The 19339-nt window shown below is 42.1% G+C and overlaps 1 protein-coding gene and 1 non-coding gene across 2 annotated transcripts in view; one reads left to right on the forward strand and one right to left on the reverse strand.

Moving 5' to 3' along the window:
- LOC132658558 (liprin-alpha-1-like) overlaps positions 1 to 18332 on the reverse strand; it is a 75166-nt gene extending 56834 nt beyond the window's left edge. The window contains exons 1-5 of the mRNA XM_060405827.1: positions 18282 to 18332; positions 12037 to 12106; positions 10724 to 10891; positions 8681 to 8783; positions 2713 to 3278 (exon numbers count right to left, since the gene is read on the reverse strand). The gene's annotated coding sequence lies outside the window, so the exon portion shown is untranslated. The remainder of the gene's footprint in view (positions 1 to 2712; positions 3279 to 8680; positions 8784 to 10723; positions 10892 to 12036; positions 12107 to 18281) is intronic.
- Positions 2976 to 3048, forward strand: TRNAC-GCA (transfer RNA cysteine (anticodon GCA)). The gene has a single exon. It is a non-coding gene; the product is annotated as a tRNA-Cys (tRNA).
- Positions 18333 to 19339: the final 1007 nt, after the last annotated feature.

The raw sequence follows: 19339 nt of genomic DNA on the forward strand, positions 1-19339 counted from the left end.
GGATGCCATGATCTTAGTTTTCTACATGCTGAGCTTTAAGCCAACTTTTTCACTCTCCTCTTTTACTTTCATCAAGAGGCTCTTTAATTCTTCTTCACTTTCTGCCATAAGGGTGGTGTCATCTGCATATCTGAGGTGATTGATATTTCTCCTGGCAATCTTGATTCCAGCTTGTGCTTCCTGCAGCCCAGCATTTCTCATGATGTACTCTGCATAGAAGTTAAATAAGCAGGGTGACAATATACAACCTTGACGTACTCCTTTTCCTATTTGGAACCAGTCTGTTGTTCCATGTCCAGCTCTTCCTGACCTCCTGCATACAGGTTTCTCAAGAGGCAGATAAGGTGGTCTGGTATTCCCATCTCTTTCAGAATTTTCCACAGTTTATTGTGATCCATACAGTCAAAGGCTTTGGCATAGTCAATAAAGCAGAAATAGATGTTTTTCTGGAACTCTCTTGCTTTCTCCATGAGACAGCGGATGTTGGCAATTTGATCTCTGGTTCTTCTGCCTTGTCTAAAACCAGCTTGAACATCCGGAAGTTCTCGGTGCACGTATTGCTGAACCCTGGCTTGGAGAATTTTAAGCATTACTTAATTGTCAACATCTTTCTAGTACTTTCTCTCTAGGGTCACTTGGAAATGAAATTTGGAATAGAATTAACACTTCTGGATCATCTATTCTGCATCACGCATTGTGCTAGCTACTTAAATCTCTCATTTAATCAAAGTATTTTTGTTATTAGTGCCTTTTCTCAAATGATTTTCACAAAGATGTTGAAGTGAAGTGAAGTGACTCAGCCGTGTCCGACTCTTTGTGACCCCGTGGACTGTAGCCTACCGGGCTCCTCTGTCCATGGGATTTTCCAGGCGAGAGTACTGGAGTGGGTTGTCATTTCCTTCTCCAGATCACAGAGATGTTAGCTGACTTAATTCCAAAGTCTGAAAGCTACTACATGAAAGAGGCAAAAGTTAAACCCGAATCAGTATATAAATCTTTATGACTTATTTCTTACAACTCTATTTGTTTTCCAAAGGAGTTATACTGATTTTAAATGATACCAGAACCAAAGATAGCCCTCCTTCATTTTTTTTTTTTTGTGAGAGAACTGGGTAGTTTTAATACTCAACAGGGACTATCATGCCAGGAACCAAATTCCTATCTTAAACCAATACCCATTTTCATATATCTAATCTAACAGTCTATACCAAATCTCTCCTTACCAGTTAGACTGTATGTAGTCAGTGGAAGAGCAGAAATATTTTATTCAACCTTTACAATATTTTCAAGTATTTGGACTATACAAGTTGCCCTCTACGTTTCAAAATCTATGAATAATCATCTTTCTACAAAATTTCCCAGATTTATGTTAGTTTACTTGGAAGCACTAAATCTTTGAATTTTACTATAAAATGAAGATTCCAAAACAAGTAGTATTCGATTTGCTGAAAGCACTGTAACAAAGGATTCAAGACTAAATTTTAAAAAAAACTTTAAATTCTATGTACGATATAGCTACATTAATATTAGAATATGAGAAAATGGTAAAAGCTATCACTTTAAGAGAACTTACTCCAAAAGCTCTGTGCCAGATACTTTATAAACGCTGCATTTTGTATCTTCCAAAGTGTTAACTCTATTTTACAAGCAAAGTGAAAACGGTAAGAAAGCTCAAGTAACTTGACCAAAGTAATACAGACAGAAAGTGGTAGCTGCTGCTGCAGTTTATACAATTCCAAAGCTTTTACCTCTTATTGTCACAGTTTGCTGCCCCCTAATTCCTATCTGGTAAACATATCTTTGTCCACAATTCTAAAACCATTATTGAAACACATACAATATTATTTAAACCTATTATTAACTATATCCATTAATTTGTCATAGCTTGTAAAGTAAAATAATTAAAAAGTGCCTAAAGAATTATGATTAGAAAAATTCAAGTAAGGCAACAGAGTTTCATGACATCCTGAGAGGTCAAGAACAGATCATTCACACAACAAAACCTCTATCACTGCTTGGGAGTTACTGTTCTTAAATTGATGTAAAGATAGTAAGACAAGGAGACCATCTTAAGTATTTAAGACAATGTCAATACTGTAAACCCACCAGCCTAAAGGCTGAACCAAAGAACCCGTTTTCAAAATCATGTTACCTTCAATATTTACTAAGTGAATTATGAATATTATTCTTATAGTCTGCTCTTTAAAGTCTTATTATCAAATAACAGAAAAGATGTAACCATAACTTGGACAAGTTAAACTTCTCAAAGGCTATTACTTCCCCAGTTCCAATGTTTCAAAGTTCTTCATAAAAGAATAATATCTGAAAACTAAGATGAGTAACATCCCCCAAACAGGAAATCTTCAGTCTATCAGAGTCTGAACCTAAATACATAACTTTTTAATGTGCAAGATGCAGTGAAAAATAACATGTTAGTTGTCCCTGTTGTTTAGCAGACACATTCATTAGACTGATTAAGGGCACCCCAAGAATCATTGTCTACGACCTGCCAAGTAATAGATGAAGCCTTCCCTCCACTGCTAAGACTGCCGTCTGTTGGGCATAGTGATTCAGAAGATTGGGCGTGAAGGCAGTGTTATAAGGCAAGTCCTGGCACATCCTCAAGGTAATAGGCTCAAAGAAAACAAACTGCCCACCTATACGGCCCACAAACACAGTCAAGGGCCACAGAGACAAGACGATCCAACTCACAGCCATGCTTTCTCGATGGAATGGGATTCAGATGATCAGGCCTACTCAATATGCATTTTCGATCTTTGTACACCTGCAGGTCTCAGCTTGAAAGGACTTCTTCTATCTTACTGTTAAGTTCTTCAAACAGAATTACTCTTTGCACCGTCAGAGGTTTGTTAGCTTGGTCTCACAAAAGGCATTTGTTTTTGGTTTCACGATATGGGAAAATGACATCATCTTGCCTCTTCTTTTCATTTTATTACATCAGGTACCATGTGATTTCCCTGGTGGCTCAGACGGTAAAAGCGTCTGCCTGCAAAGCGGGAGACCCAGGTTCGATCCCTGGGTTGGGAAGATCCTCTGGAGAAGGAAATGGCAACCCACTCCAGTATTCTTGCCTGGAAAATCCCACGGATGGAGGAGCCTGGCAGGATACAGTCCGTGGGGTTGCAAAGAGTTGGACACGACTGAGCAACTTCACACAACAACCATGTGGCCAACGTGTCAAGTTGATCAAACACATTCCCAAACAACAGATTCCATCTTAGGAGATGCAGAGCTATTTCTTCCATTGACTGAAATATCTGAAAAAAATATATATTTTTTTTAATGGGAGAAATTAGCAATTTCCTCTTATAATATTACAGGCCTGACATTAAAACTTTGATTAGCTCAGTAAAGTTGCAGGATACAAAATCAGTATACAGAAATCAGTTGCGTTTCTACACACTAACAATCAGCTTCTAGAAAGAGAAATTTTAAAATACTGCCTTTGGGACTTTCTGGTGGTCCAGTGATTAAAACTACACACATCCACTGCTGGAGCTCCAGTGCACCCCCTGGTGGAGAACTAAAATTCCAAGTGCTGGGCGTGTGGCTAACAACAATCACAAACTTTGACTAGATACAATACTGCCTTGCAGATAAAATACATGGGTATTTCAGAAAAAAATATGACAGTTTTTCTACCTTCTCATTCTTGCTATAGATATACCAGAGAATCCATAAGTAGCATTTAAAGGAAAGCACTATTTCCTCCCTCCGTTGTTTATATAACAGAGAGTTTAATTTCCCATCTACAGCGGTAATTTTTCATTTGTCACAAGACATAATTGATCCGTCTTGAAAAACTTGCATGCTGTTGTCCTAAATTTTATTTAAATATCTGCCACACTTAATAACAAGTTATTTAAATTTTATTACAGATGTTTTAATCATTACATGATTCAGCAGATGGTATCTGTGAAAGGTGTAAACTATAAAGAAATCAAAAGATATGGATTCAAGCCTCTTCCCAACTATGTGAATCACTTAACTTCTCCGAGCTCAGAATTCCCCTTTCTAAAAATTGCACCTCCCTATCAAAGATGTATGAGTGAATTATAAAATAATATACTCTATAAAAGGTAAAGCAACATCAAACTTTAGGTGGTTTCATTACTGAATGACACCAGATACAAAGACTTACTTCTATCAACCAATACTAAACCGGCAAACAGAAGATTCTAAAAGTAGTATCAGGACATTTTCCCAACAATGCTTCATCCTTTTAGATAGTACAAAAATTTAGTACATAGATAGAGAAAACGTTTGACCCACAGAGAGTTGGATGCAACTTTCACATTCACTTTTCCCTAGGGACAAAAATATGCATCTCTTTTGGGCCTGGAAGGGTAGGTAGAGTGGAAGGTGGGATTGGCAGGAAGAAAAGGATATTCTAAAACTAACAGACCTCCACTTGGTTTCGTAAGGATGTTAAGTCGCTTTTACTTTATTTTTGTTTCACAGATGTCAAATATTTCTGTTTGAAGTACACAGCCTCGGCTGGGAAAACATGAGAAAGTCAGGTTCAGAAATTCTCAGAGACTCAGGTTAACAGGACAACTCAAATAGATATTAGGGCCTGTGACAGAGAACTTGAACCGGCTCGGCTGAAGCAGAGAAAGAAACTGCGCTTTGTGCACTACCAATGACAGGGACCTCTGCATCCCAAGCTTTCATTGCTGGGCAGAAAAAACTATTTGGAGAAAGTAAAGCCATGGCTGAATCTTCCCAATTTCTCCCCCAAGCATACGGTCTTGAGTAGAAGAAGGGAAAAGGAAAGTCTACAACCTTAGGAATTAGAAACACCAAAGTTACAAGCAACCTCGGCCCCAAACGTCTCATCTCTCTAATACTGAAATCTCTAAATCAGAAACATGTGTTAAAACTTCTTGGCTTGCCACATTTTTTCCTCCTTCAAGCTGGCCCCAGAAATGTGATGTCTGGCTATGGAAAAGTGATATTAAACACAGTCATGTATATTTAAGCTTAATTATCATGCAGCACGGTAACAATTCTGCATGTCATTAAATATGTCAAATGAGCCCTGAAAGCTTTATTTGGCTACAGTATCAAACAGCCATACAAGCTCCATTTTTGTAGTTTGCTGCTTATGCAGCATGTTCATCTGCTTGCAACTTTAAAAAAATTAAAGGGAACATTGCTCCCCACTGAATATGTATATAACAATGAGAATTTCAAATTTTTCATTTAGACTATTTTTCTAGCAGTATGGGTTCCAAATTTACGGTTCAAAGATTACTGCACAAAACCTGAGGAAGAAACAAAGTAATATTGAGTTTTGTAAACTAGATGAGAAACCCCCTTATACTTCTGTCTACTCGATTTTACTTGTTTTTCCCTCAGTTATTCCTTTTGCCTCATTTACAAACAATGCTTCTCACAGACTTACAAACGTGCTTTCCTTTATGTACTTTAACATTCAAATTTCCATATATCAAAACATTTCTGTAAAATTATTGTTAGGCTGGGATAGGATAAAACCTCAATACGTTAAGACTAGTTTATGATTATTAAGATAAATAAGGAAAAACAGTAGAATGCCATGAGACAAGAAGAAAAACAGGAGCAGTAAAAATATTAAGGAATTCATATTTCTTCCAAATCAGAGGTTCCCTAATTTTATGTGCAGCAGATTCATAGAAACCCCACGGGTCTAAGAGATCTGAACCTCTGGAAAATGAACAATATACATGCCTTCTAACGATTATCTCGGTACTGTTACAAGTGATCTATAAGTCACATTTTGAGAAATGCTATCCTAAAATAAAATAACTGAAAACAATACGGGATATTTGCACATAATTATGTGCTTAGCAAAAGTAATATATAAAATGAATTTTTTAAAAAGCAGATAAAGAATACTACCTTAATAGAAAAATGGAAAAAGGTCATAAACTTACAAATGGCCAACAAACATATGAAGGATATTCCACTTTACTAATAAAAACATACAAACATGGTATTTAACATTTTTGCCAATCAGATGAGCAAAGTAAGAATAACAGAACACAGTATAGGAGAGGGTGCAGAAAAAGGAATATATTCAACATTCCAACACTTAGAAATGCTTTTATTTTTGGCTGTCCCACACGGCTAGCAGAATCTTAGTTCCCCAAACAAGGACTGAACCTGGGCCAGAGTAGTGAAGTGTCTAACCACTAGACCGCCAGGAAATTCTCCATTTTCAAATACTACTGGAGGAAAAGCAAACTAGTTGGTATTTCAAAAAAAAAAAGCTATGGACATTGAACGCCCCTAAAATGTATATAATTTGATTCAGCAGACCTATTCTACAATTTATGCTAAGAAAGTAAACACAAGTACACATGATATATAACTGAAATGTTAGTACAAAAACCCAGAGACAATCTGAAAGTCTACCAATAAGGAATTGGTTAAACTAAGGTACAAGCAACACATAACACACTCACTAAAAATGATGAGCAGGATCTCTATATACTGACTTGAAAAGACAGTAACAATACAATACATGAAAAATAAAATTTTAAATGGTTTACAAAACAGCATATAGTCTCTCACCTTTGTCAAAAATATACATACATGGAACAGAATAAAACTACCTGAATTGTTTTAAAATATAATATTATAGGGACTTCCCTGGCAATCCAGTGATTAGGACTCCCCAATTCTATGTCAGGGAGCTCAAATTTGATCTCTGGTCAGGGAAGTAAGGTCCTACAAGCTGCACAGCATGGTCAAAAAACATAAAAGTAGTAAATTATTATAAATGCTGCAATGTTATTTTAAAGTCTGTCACATGTTATTTGTGTATGGGAAAATTTAGTCTGCTAAATCTATGAATGTGTGCTGACAATACTACTACTTCAATCAATGATTTACTGGCTGTTGATTAAATAACAAGCCAAGGGACACAAAAATACCTTACTACAGGTAGCAAGTAAAGCAAAAAAAAAATGATGACCAACTTAGAATGGGTCAAAAATTGATTTGGAATACTGAAAATAATCAGATCACCTCTCAGCTGAACCAAGTATTGTTTTGTTTGTTTAGTTGCTTCAGTCGTGTCCGACTCTTTGCAACCCCATGACCTGTAGCCCGCTGGGCTCCTCTGTCCATGGGATTTCCCAGGCAAGAATACTGGAGTGGGTTGCCATTTCCTTCTCCACACACCACTATAGGTGGTCATGATAAGGGGGGCTGGTTTAGGGAAGCCTAGACATGGGGAGGAAGAAGAGGGTCAGCCGAGGTGGACCCTCTGGAAGTGGTGTTCAGGAGGGGCTCAAGTGGGGTTTCCTTGCTGGAGAGATGGGATAAGGTGGGGCCAGGCCCCTGAAACCAAGTGGTAGGAGTGGGCATGGGCAGGTTGGGTGCGTGGGCACTGTAGGGACATGGGTGGGGCTGGGCCTGGGGCTCAGAGTGGCCGGGTGGCAGGGCAGAGGCAGGGTGGGCACTCATACCTCACTGGGTGGGTATGCTATAAAGGGGTTGAGTCCTCAAGAGGGAATAAGGGTGCTGTTTAGTTTTTGCCAAGGACCATGGGGTGGGGTGGGGGTTGGGCAGCCCCTGTCCCCCCTTGCTGGGGCCAGGAGGCCTGCAAGAGCCAGCCAGGGTGGGGAGATTGCGGGTGCTCACGCCTCACTGGTGACTGAAGAGTTCCGGGACACATTCTTGGGTGAACCAAATATTATGCACAGTTAAAAAAAAAAAAAACCCACAAACTTTTGATATATATTCTAAATTGCTTTTCAATAACACAATGAAATAAATGCTTCTAATCAGGATCACGAGAGTATGGATAGCAACAGTCCTTTTTCCTAAGAGAACCATCCTTGAAGAAGCTATAAGTTTCAGAGAGAACACAGAAGATTGAGGAAACCAGGAAATACTGACAAAATACAGCAACTGATCACATAAAGGTTAAAAGATTTTTTCATTCTTTTTGATATAATATCTTTTACTATAGGAATCTGCAGAATCTCAGCTGAATAAAGGGAATTGCTGGATTAACTGGAGGGAACAGTCTGAGGCATCAAGAACCAGTAAAAAATGAGGGATCTGGCTGTTATGCCCAGAGTCCGAGTCCCCAAAACTGAGAGATTAAGACGTCCACAGCAATGTAAAAGCATGAAGGGGTTTTATTTCTAGCTCGAGCTAGGGCTCCCGCCACATCCAACGCAGTGGAGTGGAGCAAGAGCCCCGAGCCCAGATTTACAGCAGTATTAATAGGTTTAGAGCAAAGACAGAGAGTTGGCAAGGGCTGATTGGCTGCAGGGGTTTCCTGGTATTTACTAATTGGCTATTGGCTGCAGGGGGATGTCTTTTACGTCCTGATAAACTCAAACCAGGTTACGGGGACTATGCTGATTAGACAAGTCCTGGCATCTGCGGGGATGACCTCACTGGGCAATGACTCAGCTTTTCCCATGAGTCCTACCTTAGTCCCTGAAGCCTATCATGGTGTTTGCTAGGTCCCAACATTCCCCCCTGTCCTTTGATCATGGAGAGGAATCCTCCTCTTCATTCTGAGACATTGCCTGGTATTGTTGTCTCAGCATCATCACTTGAACCTTACTGATATGTTCTTTTTACAAAGGTCCAAGGTCGAAGAATAAATCTAGCCACCAAGTATTGGGGGGGTTCCAGTAGTTGAACTGATTACCTCATGGGTTAGTCCATTATGAAGCATCCAGGTGATCTTAGCAGGTTGATGTGGGTTAGCACCAGCAGTTCCGGAGAAGGAGGGAACAAGATAATCAGGGGCCCTACTAAGGAAGATATGAGAGTTGTGAACCAGGGGGATGAGTTGAACCAGGATTCAAACCAATTTTGAGACAGTTTTCCTTCTCTTTTTCTCTAACTCAGCCCTTTTCTTATCTTGGCCAGGGACTCCCTGACTACCCCCAAGTGATTCACATAAAAGCAACATTCTTCCTCTAAGGCAGCACATAGGCCCCCTGAGAGACTTCATACTCAAGATACTTCTTGGGCATTGGGGCGGAAGTCTCTTTCTTCTGTAACTTCTTCCTGCTGTGCATCGGGCGTAGGCCTGCCTAGCAGAGCAGAAGTCTCTCTCTACCTAATATAAGTTGGGATTTTCCACAGCTGAAACCAGCTTCTACCCTTGTAGTAACAGCAATTTAGTGGGACCCTCTCAGAGATGAAATAGACAAAGGCCAACAGGAGACCTAACAGGATGGTCATCTCTGGTCCCCTGAAACAGAAGGCAACATTTGGGGTGAGGGTTGCAGGGTTTGTGACCTTCTCTGATTGGTAGGTGGTGAGGCAACAGAGCTGTGCTCCAGGAATCTTGTATTTAGTCTGAAGTTACCATCTTCCACCTGGCTGGGGGCTCAAAGACATTATTATGCATATTTCTTGGAACCAGGGCTCTATCTGGAGGCTGTACCAACCTTTGATTGTTTCTGTTTTTGTATCCCTCCCTTCCCTGATTAGCAATTGTTTGAATCCACCCTTTGGAATTCAGAGAAGGCCAAGGAGGCTGAACAAAGTCTATATCCTACAGATAAGAAACGGAGAACACAGAACAGATCTGTACTCCAGAGCCCCACAGAGTCCCGCTCAGTTTTAATTTTAGGGAACTAGGCAACTATGACTGTGATAACTTCCTGTCAAAATGGGGCATAGGACTGCCCCAGCTTGGAGCAATACAAGCTCTAATCTGAAAGTACACCCATAGCATCACCTAGTTATTTCCCAGGATATCTGAACCATAGCTACTCTATTTTGACTTTTAATTGTAAACTTTTCCTTAACAGCCAAAGCAGATTTCACTGTCAATGACGTCAGTGTTTCTCTAGGTACGAGAAGATGCAAGAATTGGGATTCATAAAATCTTTTCCTGAAAAGATCTAACTATCTGAAGGCCTGTTCTGCCAGTTTTTCCCAGAGCACAGAGTGCCTCATTTCTGATTTTCACCCTGAACTCCTTTCAGGGGCATGGAAAGTTGGCAGTTGTGGTGGCCATGATTTAATCTTTGTAGATGTAGATGGTGAGTGTCAGTCTTCAGTTGGCAGAGCCCCTTTTTGCTCATAAACTTGACCATGATTATGAGGGGGCACTTCATGACCATTTTATCCCATGGTGCTGAGAGTGTCCATTCTCAGGTAAACAGGCCACTCAATGTGCTGTTACTGGACTAGGCCATAAAACAGTATCCAAAATTCTCTGGACCACCTGTCTTACTAGCTTCTTGGTCCAGGAAAATATTCCCTCTTGTTGCTTCTTCTCATGTCTAGAGTTACACTATTACTATCATCGATCTCATATGGGACTATGTATTATTCTATTAGACGCCTCACACACATATTTGACAGTGTAAGAAACAGCAATTTTGTAAAACAGGTGAAATACAAATAACATAGCCAGCAGTATTAGTAAAGTCACAAGTAAGACTTATGCTAAGAACTTCCATTAGCTATAGCCCAGTATATCTCAGGTCCTCTGCACACTGACCTGAATATGACTATAATAATTTTTAAGTAAATTTTCTCAGGGCCAACCAGTTAGAGTCTGGTAGTAGAGACATTTACCAAGGTAACCCAGAACTAGACAGAGGTAATTAGCCACGAACCCAACAATTGGATTGATTTTTAAAACTAGCATAAGATCAGGCCTATGATAGAAAAGCATTTGACTTACATGCAAAGGTCTAAGAAGTCAAGAAAACATAAATGATCATACGAATCAGGTCCAGCATCTTGGGGAAGCTGTCTCCCTCTGATGTCATCGTCTTCTAATCCTGGTGTAGTGTAGTTTCTCCTGATAAAAGAGTCCTTCCATCCATGTTGGAGACAGTCCCTTGAATTATGTCTTTTTCCAGTCCTGCTGGCAGGTTATCAGGCATCTGATCTTCATCCAAAGATAGATTACTGAGATGAGCTTCAGAAACAAACTTAGGGTGTTCTTCAAGAATTCAATTAAATTTTACATAAACATCACATAACAGCAAAGAACTAAGAGATGAGTCTTATTAGATGCAGACCTCCATTAACAAACTGATCTTTAACATTTTGAAATATCTTTTTCTCCTTAAAGTTACCCTTATTTTTATTAAGTATAACCAAATTAAGGCTAGTTTGTTTGCAAAATAGCTCTGTTCTCACTAATTTTGGTCTGATGACTTTTATAACCATAACTGATATCTGTATTAGTTATTTTACCATACATTATAACACGAGCAGATTTATTACTCATTTGATAATCTTTTCCATGTAATTTAACCAACCAAATAAACACAGTTTAATATCTCTCTGGGATGCTCCAGGGGCCCTCTGAAGCACCCCAAAGTTAGCTCGAGATATAAAAGCTCATATCTCATTTACATTTTTTAGAAGTTTCTTCACTTGAGGTTAATTTCCTTGTTGACAAACTTGTAACAGATATAATATTTAACTTATATCAAACCTAGGTACAATGAAAATATTCTACTTAATGTTAATTACTCTAAGACATGTCTATATTAGATAGGTCAACAAACAAACATTAATATCAGGTATTTAACATTGAATATTTCCCAGTTCACATCAACCTGGAATTTACTGTTTAATTCAGAATTACTTGATTTGTAAACGCTTACCTTTTTTTAAGCCAAATAAATAGAGCTCATATACAAATTAACCTCAAAAATATTACCCAGAGACATACCAAGAGAGCCCTGGTCTCAAGGCACAGGGAAAGAAAATCAAGTTCTACCTATTTAGACAGCTAGCTTCAAGTCTTTTTGTTTTTCTTTTTCCTCAGTGTCAGGAGTTAGAGATGGTCTTGGTAAGTATTACTCTCCTGATCTTCATGGTCAGTCATTACAGACAAAGGGGTGGAAGAGCTTTGACCCATAATGATGGAGCTCACAATGAACACACACACACACAAAAAAACAAAAATGGCGCCGGCACATAAAGAAAGGCGACAGACAGAAGACAGACAAATATCAGCCGAAAACACAGAGCTAGGCCTATCCCGGGTTACTGTTGTCTTGCTTCCCAATGTTATCTCACCACAGGGCGTCCACTGCCCACCAGATTCGGAGTCGGGAGAGACGTTCCTTCCCAATCCCCACAGAACCAGCTGCCTTCCAGGGCGAATGCTGGGCCCCGGTCTTATGCTGGCTGCCAGTTGCCTTCCAGCGCTCACTGGGCCTCGGTCTTACACTGGCTAGGATGACTAGTTCACCTCTGATTAGGCCTAACAAGAGCCAGCTGCCTTCCAGTGCGTATGCTGGGCCTTGGCCTTACACTGGACTTAACCAGACTTAACACCGGTGTTCAGATATCTTTCCTCCTAGTGAGGAAACCCCTTCTACTGGGAGAGTGTTATTCTTCCCAATTAAAGGGATCCCAGACGAGCCCCCAAATGTTATGCCCAGAGTCCGAGTCCCCAAAACTGAGAGAATAAGACCTCCACAGCAACGTAAAAGCATGAAGGGGTTTTATTTCTAGCTCGAGCTAGGGCTCCCGCCACATCCAATGCAGTGGAGTGGAGCAAGAGCCCCGAGCCCAGATTTACAGCAGTATTTATAGGTTTAGAACAAAGACAGAGAGTTGGCAAGGGCTGATTGGCTGCAGGAGTTTCCTAGTATTTACTAATTGGCTAATCTTTATTGGCTGCAGGGGTTTCCTGGTGTTTACTAATTGGCTATTGGCTGCAGGGGGATGTCTTTTACGTCCTGATAAACTCAAACCAGGTTACGGGGAGTATGCTGATTAGACAAGTCCTGGTATCCATGGGGATGACCTCACTGGGCAATGACTCAGCTTTTCCCGTGAGTCCTACCTTAGTCCCTGAAGCCTATCATGGCGTTTTGTTAGGTCCCAACACTGGCAACAGTTTTTCATGCCCTAACCCTAAGAAAAGACATTCACTTTTCTACAGAGCAATATAAGATATGTGGAAAACTAATTTCCGATTAAGTGAACTGATGACTATTTCATCAGAAAACAGAAAGGACTAGATACATTTAACCCTACACTTGAATTTTTATCAAAGTGTAACATCAGGAATCTGATATTCCCCAATTTACCAGTTCTCTTTTGATGATAAAAGTTCAGTTCCGTTCAGTCGCTCAGTCGTGTCTGACTCTTTGCGACCCCATAAATCACAGCACACCAGGCCTACTTGTTCATCACCAACTCCCAGAGTTTACCCAAACTCATATCCATTGAGTCGGTGATGCCATCCAGCCATCTCATCCTCTGTTGTCCCCTTCTTCTCCTGACCCCAATCCCTCCCAGAATCAGGGTCTTTTCCAATGAGTCAATTCTTTGCATGAGGTGGCCAAAGTATTGGCGTTTCAGCTTCAGCATCATTCCTTCCAATGAACATCCAGGACTGACCTCCTTTAGGATGGACTGGTTGGATCTCCTTGCAGTCCAAGGGACTTTCAAGAGTCTTCACTAACACCATAATTCAAAAGCATCAATTCTTCGGCGCTCAGCTTTCTTCACAGTCCAACTCTCACATCCATACGTGACCACTGGAAAAACCACAGCCTTGAATAGATGGACCTTTGGTGGCAAAGTAATATCTCTGGTTTTTAGTATGGTATCTAGGTTGGTCATAACTTTTCTTCCAAGGAGTAAGCGTCTTTTAATTTCATGGCTAAAATCACCATCTGCAGTGATTTTGGAGCCCACAAAAATAAAGTCTGACACTGTTTCCCCATCTATTTCCCATGAAGTGATGGGACCAGATGCCATGATCTTTGTTTTCTGCATGTTGAGCTTTATGCCAACTTTTTCACTCTCCTCTTTCATGTTCATCCAGAGGCTCTTTAATTCTTCTTCACTTTCTGCCATAAGGGTGGTGTCATCTGCATATCTGAGGTGATTGATATTTCTCCCAGCAAATTTGATTCCAGCTTGTGCTTCTTCCAGCCCAGCGTTTCTCACGATGTACTCGGCATAGAAGTTAAATAAGCAGGGTGACAATATACAGCCTTGCTGTATTCCTTTTCCTATCTGGAACCAGTCTGTAGTTCCATGTCCAGTTCTGTTTAATTTTTATCGATGTGCAACATCAGGAATCTGATATTCCCAATTTACCAGTTCTGTTTTGATGTTAAAAGTAAAAGCCCCTAAAATAAGTTGAGTATTTGTTCTGAAGAGCAGCAATAAAGGGGATGCAATCTTGGAAGACTGTCTTCAGAGGCTGGCTACAAAGCCAGACCCAAAGAACTCAGGTGGGAAAGGCAGGAGATGGCAACTGTGAAGAGGAAAGAAAGCAGGCAGAATCCCAGAAGAGACAATGACAAAATGGGCCCGGGGGCTTGTCAGCAAGGCCCTGCAAAAAAAGAGGTTAGCAATTCTATTCCAATTCACACTTTCTGTACAGAAAGTGATTCCTCTTTCTCAGCTTAGATTTACTTATCTGGACACACTATACATGTACGTAACATTTTGTGTTTCCAATTCAGAAATTAAAGGTTTCCTCAAACACACTGGCTACAATGGAACAGGAGGATATTCTTTTGTCTTCTTTCAGAGTTTTCCAAGACTGAGTTATAAGGATTAGCAACCACTACCTATGAAACTTCTTCTCTCAAGGAAATTATCATCTTCTTAGAGAGCAAAGTACACACTGAGAGCATATCACTGCTCAAAGTGCTAGATTCCTTTTCCTAAAACTCATGTGGGTTTTGGCCTTTTGTTTTCCATATCTTATTTAAAAAAAGAAATTCATTCTCAGGATACTGTTTTCTGGTTGCTAAAGGGTATATAGCTCCATATTTAGCTCATCGGAGAAGGCAATGGCAACCCACTCCACTACTCTTGCCTGGTAAATCCCATGGGCGGAGGAGCCTGGTAGGCTGCAGTCCATGAGGTCGCAGTGGGACAGGACTGAGCGACTTCCCTTTCACTTTTCAGCTTCATGCATCGGGGAAGGAAATGGCAACCCACTCCAGTGTTCTCGCCTGGAGAATCCCAGGGACAGGGGGAGCCTGGTGGGCTGCCGTCTATGGGGTCGCACAGAGTTGGACACCACTGAAGCAACTTAGCAGCAGCCTAGTTAATTCATAGGGCCTAGATTCTTACTAATCTCAAGGTATCACTTTGCTACTTTATCTAATTTTTAAAGTCCGTCTAGTCATCTACTGATTACACAAGATAATCTATTCTTCCAGTGTGCTGAGTGATGGGGCTTAAAAAAATACAGGAAAAACAAATAAAGTTCAAAATGAAAACGAATAGTAGGCATCAAAATCCAGTCCATCTTACAAATTATACATTACTTTTAATACTAGAGAAAGCCAAGGATCTTTTAAAACTAAAAACAAAACTGGAAAGTTAAAAGATGGTGAGAGTCTGGACTTTAAAAAATCAGGTTGAAATTCCAGCCTCATTTCCTTTTCCATTAACATGTCTTTAGAAAATTCTCTAATATCAAGCTCCTGATTTTTTTTCCCCTTTAGCATGGTTGCAAGTTTTAACTATAAAATTAGTTTAATGAGATAAACTTTGGGGACCAGGATTTTTTTTTAGGCCTACTAGCCTAGTTGTTCGGAGAAGGCAATGGCACCCCACTCCAGTACCCTTGCCTGGAAAATCCCGTGGATGGAGGAGCCTGGTAGGCTGCAGTCCATGGGGTCGCACAGAGCCAGACACGACTGAACTGACTTAGCAGCAGCAGCAGCCTAGTTGTTTTTTCTTCAACTTCATTCACAGCGCATTCTTTCGATCCTCCAAAACTGTTGCTAGTTCTCAGCATAACAAACTGTAACTCAAAGATAGATTCATCGTTTCTGATGCAACAGTCAGTTAAAACTAATTTCTACTCAAAGAGGAGTTGTTACTCTTCAAACATTCACACCTAACCTTCTGGAAATGCCACTATTAAAAACCTTCACTTCTTTCCTCAGGACGCTGTGACCCTTCTCCCAAATTTATACTGAACAATTCCTCTCATACATATTTCAAAGTCTTGTTTTTCATTTGCACTACTGCTCTTTTTGTGGGCAACTGCAGCTTTAAACGTCTCTAATTCTAGAGATTTAGGGGTTAAAAAACGCTTGAGGCCAACACTGCTCTTCCCTGTGAAAGAAGGTAAAGATGCAGTAAGAACTGTTTCCTATCACATGTCTCCTGAAGAAAAGACAGTCAACAGCAGTCTAACATCAACACACTAACATGCACGGAATAAGCTTTCAGTATGAAATCTCATGGTTTTACTAACACATCGGAAATTTAAGACGGGGAGAGAGATTTTTTTGCCTGTCAAGTGGGCAACAGAGGACTTACAGTGAGTTTAAAACCCCTCTCTTTGCCCAATGATGACGCGCTCACAACACTGTGCTATACAAAAAGAACATGCACTTTACTAGTTATCTTCTCCTCAAGCCTCCCTACTTCAAATATCTCAATCATGGCTGGGGATCTCTCTAGAAAAATCCACCTAAATGTTCAAAGCACGAAGTAAAGCTCAGAGCAATGCAGTACCAAAGATGAAAAAAGGGATGAAAGAACCTAAAGTCCTTTCTTCGTCTATTAATAGGGCACTGGTAGATTTAGGAGAGATGTAGAAACAGGGAATATTAGTGGAAGAGAAAAAGAAAAAAGAAAACACAGAGGAGGAGGAAAGAGAAGGTAAGACGATAGGCTTTACTAATTGTTGAGCTCCTTTAATGGAACCTGGAGGTCCAGAGTCGATGATAAGAAAGTAAAGGAGAGAAAGAGGCTGATAGTCCTTGATTTATGGAGAAAGCCAATAAAGCCCCTGGCACGGGGCTTGCTCAGTTCACAGAGGCCTCAGGCACCCTCTCGATGTGCTAAAGGCACACAGCGCCTTCTTGAGAGGATTTTAGAAGCCCAGGCAGGAAAATGAATTCAGAGGGCCTCTGTGCTCCAAACAAATAGCCTGATAGAGAGAGAGAAAAGACAGACACGGAGAACAGAGCTCTGATGGAGCAAAGGTGTTTTAATTAACATGGTGTGGGCATATATACTGTCTTACAACATAGTTATTCTCAGCAAAGATAAAGATTAAAATTCGAGACTTACAAAACATAGGGGAGAGAGAGAGAGCTCTCATATTAAAGAGAGAGTTGTAAACAATCACTTTTACCCTATGGTTCACAAGAAGGAAGAGGGTACTTCTCTCCGTATAGAGAAACTAATGAAGGAAATGCCTGGATTCCTCTGCCCGGGAGAGGCTTGCCTCTCCTCTTAATTCCTGAGTAGTCAGGAATTAATAAGGAACAGAGAATTTCTGACAGATCCAAAACAGCACACAGGAAGCCTCCTGTTCAATGATTCCTGACACTTAATTCCCTTATTCTCCTGACAGTTTCAAAGCATTTGGGGGGTGTAGAGGAGGAACCTGTTATTTCACTAAATAAAAGGCAACAGTGTAAGAAGAATTGCATCTCGATTATCTTTTATTTTCAGCTCTATCCTTGCAAGCCTGCCCACTTAAGTTTTTACGTCCCTTTCCTATCTTATTACCTCTATGTTGTGGTTTGGTACTTCAAACAAACTTTTTTTTTCCTTCTGATGGAGGAAAAGATGGTATTGATTTGCTTAAAAGTACGGATGGGAGAAAAAAAGGACAGATGGAAAGCATTATCTTCAGGAGTAAATGTTTCTTAATAACAGAACTACGGATTTATCTATCCCTTTGACTGTCAGCACACCACTAAAGGCTAAAAGAAGGCTCAAGAGGGAGGTAACATCCCCTTGTCAAGTCTTTGTTTCCGTGCTCCTGCGGTATTGGCTTTGCCAAGTAACCAAATTCCCGTACATAAACGTTACAGGTCTCTCCAAACTACTTATATAAAATAAAATATTGTTTGATCAACCTTATAGAGCAGTCATTTATTCCTATAGCTGCAGGTCTGCTCAGCTGCTCTGTCTGGCTACATTCAGAAGGGAACCACAATTCAAAATTTCATTTATTCTGGGCCAAAACCAGACTTTGTGTCCTTCCCAGATATTTTGGAACTTCGAGTTGACGCCTCTGCCTAAATTAGCGGCGTATGTTTTCTTCTTTTAAGAAAGAACGAACGAACCACCCCTTGTTCTCTTATTGAGGAAGGCACCTAATTCTGAACAAGGCCTCTAGGAAGATGTTTAAATGTCCTGAAATGTTTAACAGCACCTTATTTCAGAGGCGGTGGATGAACCTCCCGCGGTACCCCAGGGCAAACACACGGAGCGTCCAAGGGGGCAGAGAGGAAGCCTCCAGGAGGAATAAGCAGACTTTGCAAAACTGACGGGAGGGAGGAGAGGGGACAACGTTCAGGACTAGGAACAGGCAGCAGTCCAGATGCCGCGACGCCGCCCGCGCCCCGCACCCAGCCCTCGGAGCGTCGTCCTCCCGGCCGGCGGCCGCGCGCTCCCCCCACAGCCCCCAGCGGCCCGGGGAGCGCCACCCGCCCCGCGGCGCCGACCGAGCCCCAGGCGGGCCGAGGGCGGCGCGCAGGGCGCGCGGGCCCCACTCCAGCAGGCTGCTCGGCGCGGGCGCGGGACAGAGGGGGACTCCAGCCCGCGCGCCGGGCCGCCCAGCCCCAGACTCGGGCTCCGCCGCCGGCCCGCCGCCCGCCCCTCCACAGCGCGGCGCGCAAGGCTCTTGTTTCGGCGGCGACGAGACTCGGGATCCCTGAGGCGGCGGTGCCGCGGCGGCTGGTGGCTCTCCGGCACAGGGTGAGACCGAGGAGCGGGCGGCCGCGCCGGCACCGCCTCGGTCCCCACCCCCGAGTCCTTTTCCCGCTGAGCCGGACGGGAAGGGGCCGGCACGACCCGGGGCTCCCCCCACGCCTCGGGGCCGGGCTCCCGGGGGGCTGCGGCGGCGGCCGGGGGCGGCCGCGGGTCCCTCAGGTAAACGGAGCCAGCGAGGCCCCCCAGCGCGCGCCTCGGAGCGCCCGCGCGCTCTCGCGACGGCCGGGCGCGCGCGCACCACGGACGGCGCAGGCGCGCCGCGCACGCTCGGCCGAGCGCTCCGAGTCTGAGCCCAGCTTGAGGCGTGAGGTGTGAGGTGAGCTTGCTAAGGATTCTGCAGCCATGATCCAGTCTCCGAAGGTTTTTGAGCTGAAAAGTGATTAACAGACCTTTTGAAAAATACTTCCCTGAATAGAGTCGTGGTTAGCCAACGCTGGGGAGTAGGGAAGTGTGGAGATACTGATCAAACGGTGCACACCTTCAGGTAGAAAATGAGTAAGTTCTAGAGACCGTGTGTACAGCATGGTGACTGTGTGGCGATGGTGGTGGTAGTTTAGTCGCTAAGTTGTGTCCCACTCTTGCAGCCTCATGGACTGTAGCCCACCAGGGTCCTCTGTCCATGGGATTCTCCAGGCAAGAATACTGGAGTGGG

This window comes from Ovis aries, chromosome 24, assembly GCF_016772045.2.
Source record: "Ovis aries strain OAR_USU_Benz2616 breed Rambouillet chromosome 24, ARS-UI_Ramb_v3.0, whole genome shotgun sequence".
NCBI lineage: Eukaryota > Metazoa > Chordata > Mammalia > Artiodactyla > Bovidae > Ovis > Ovis aries.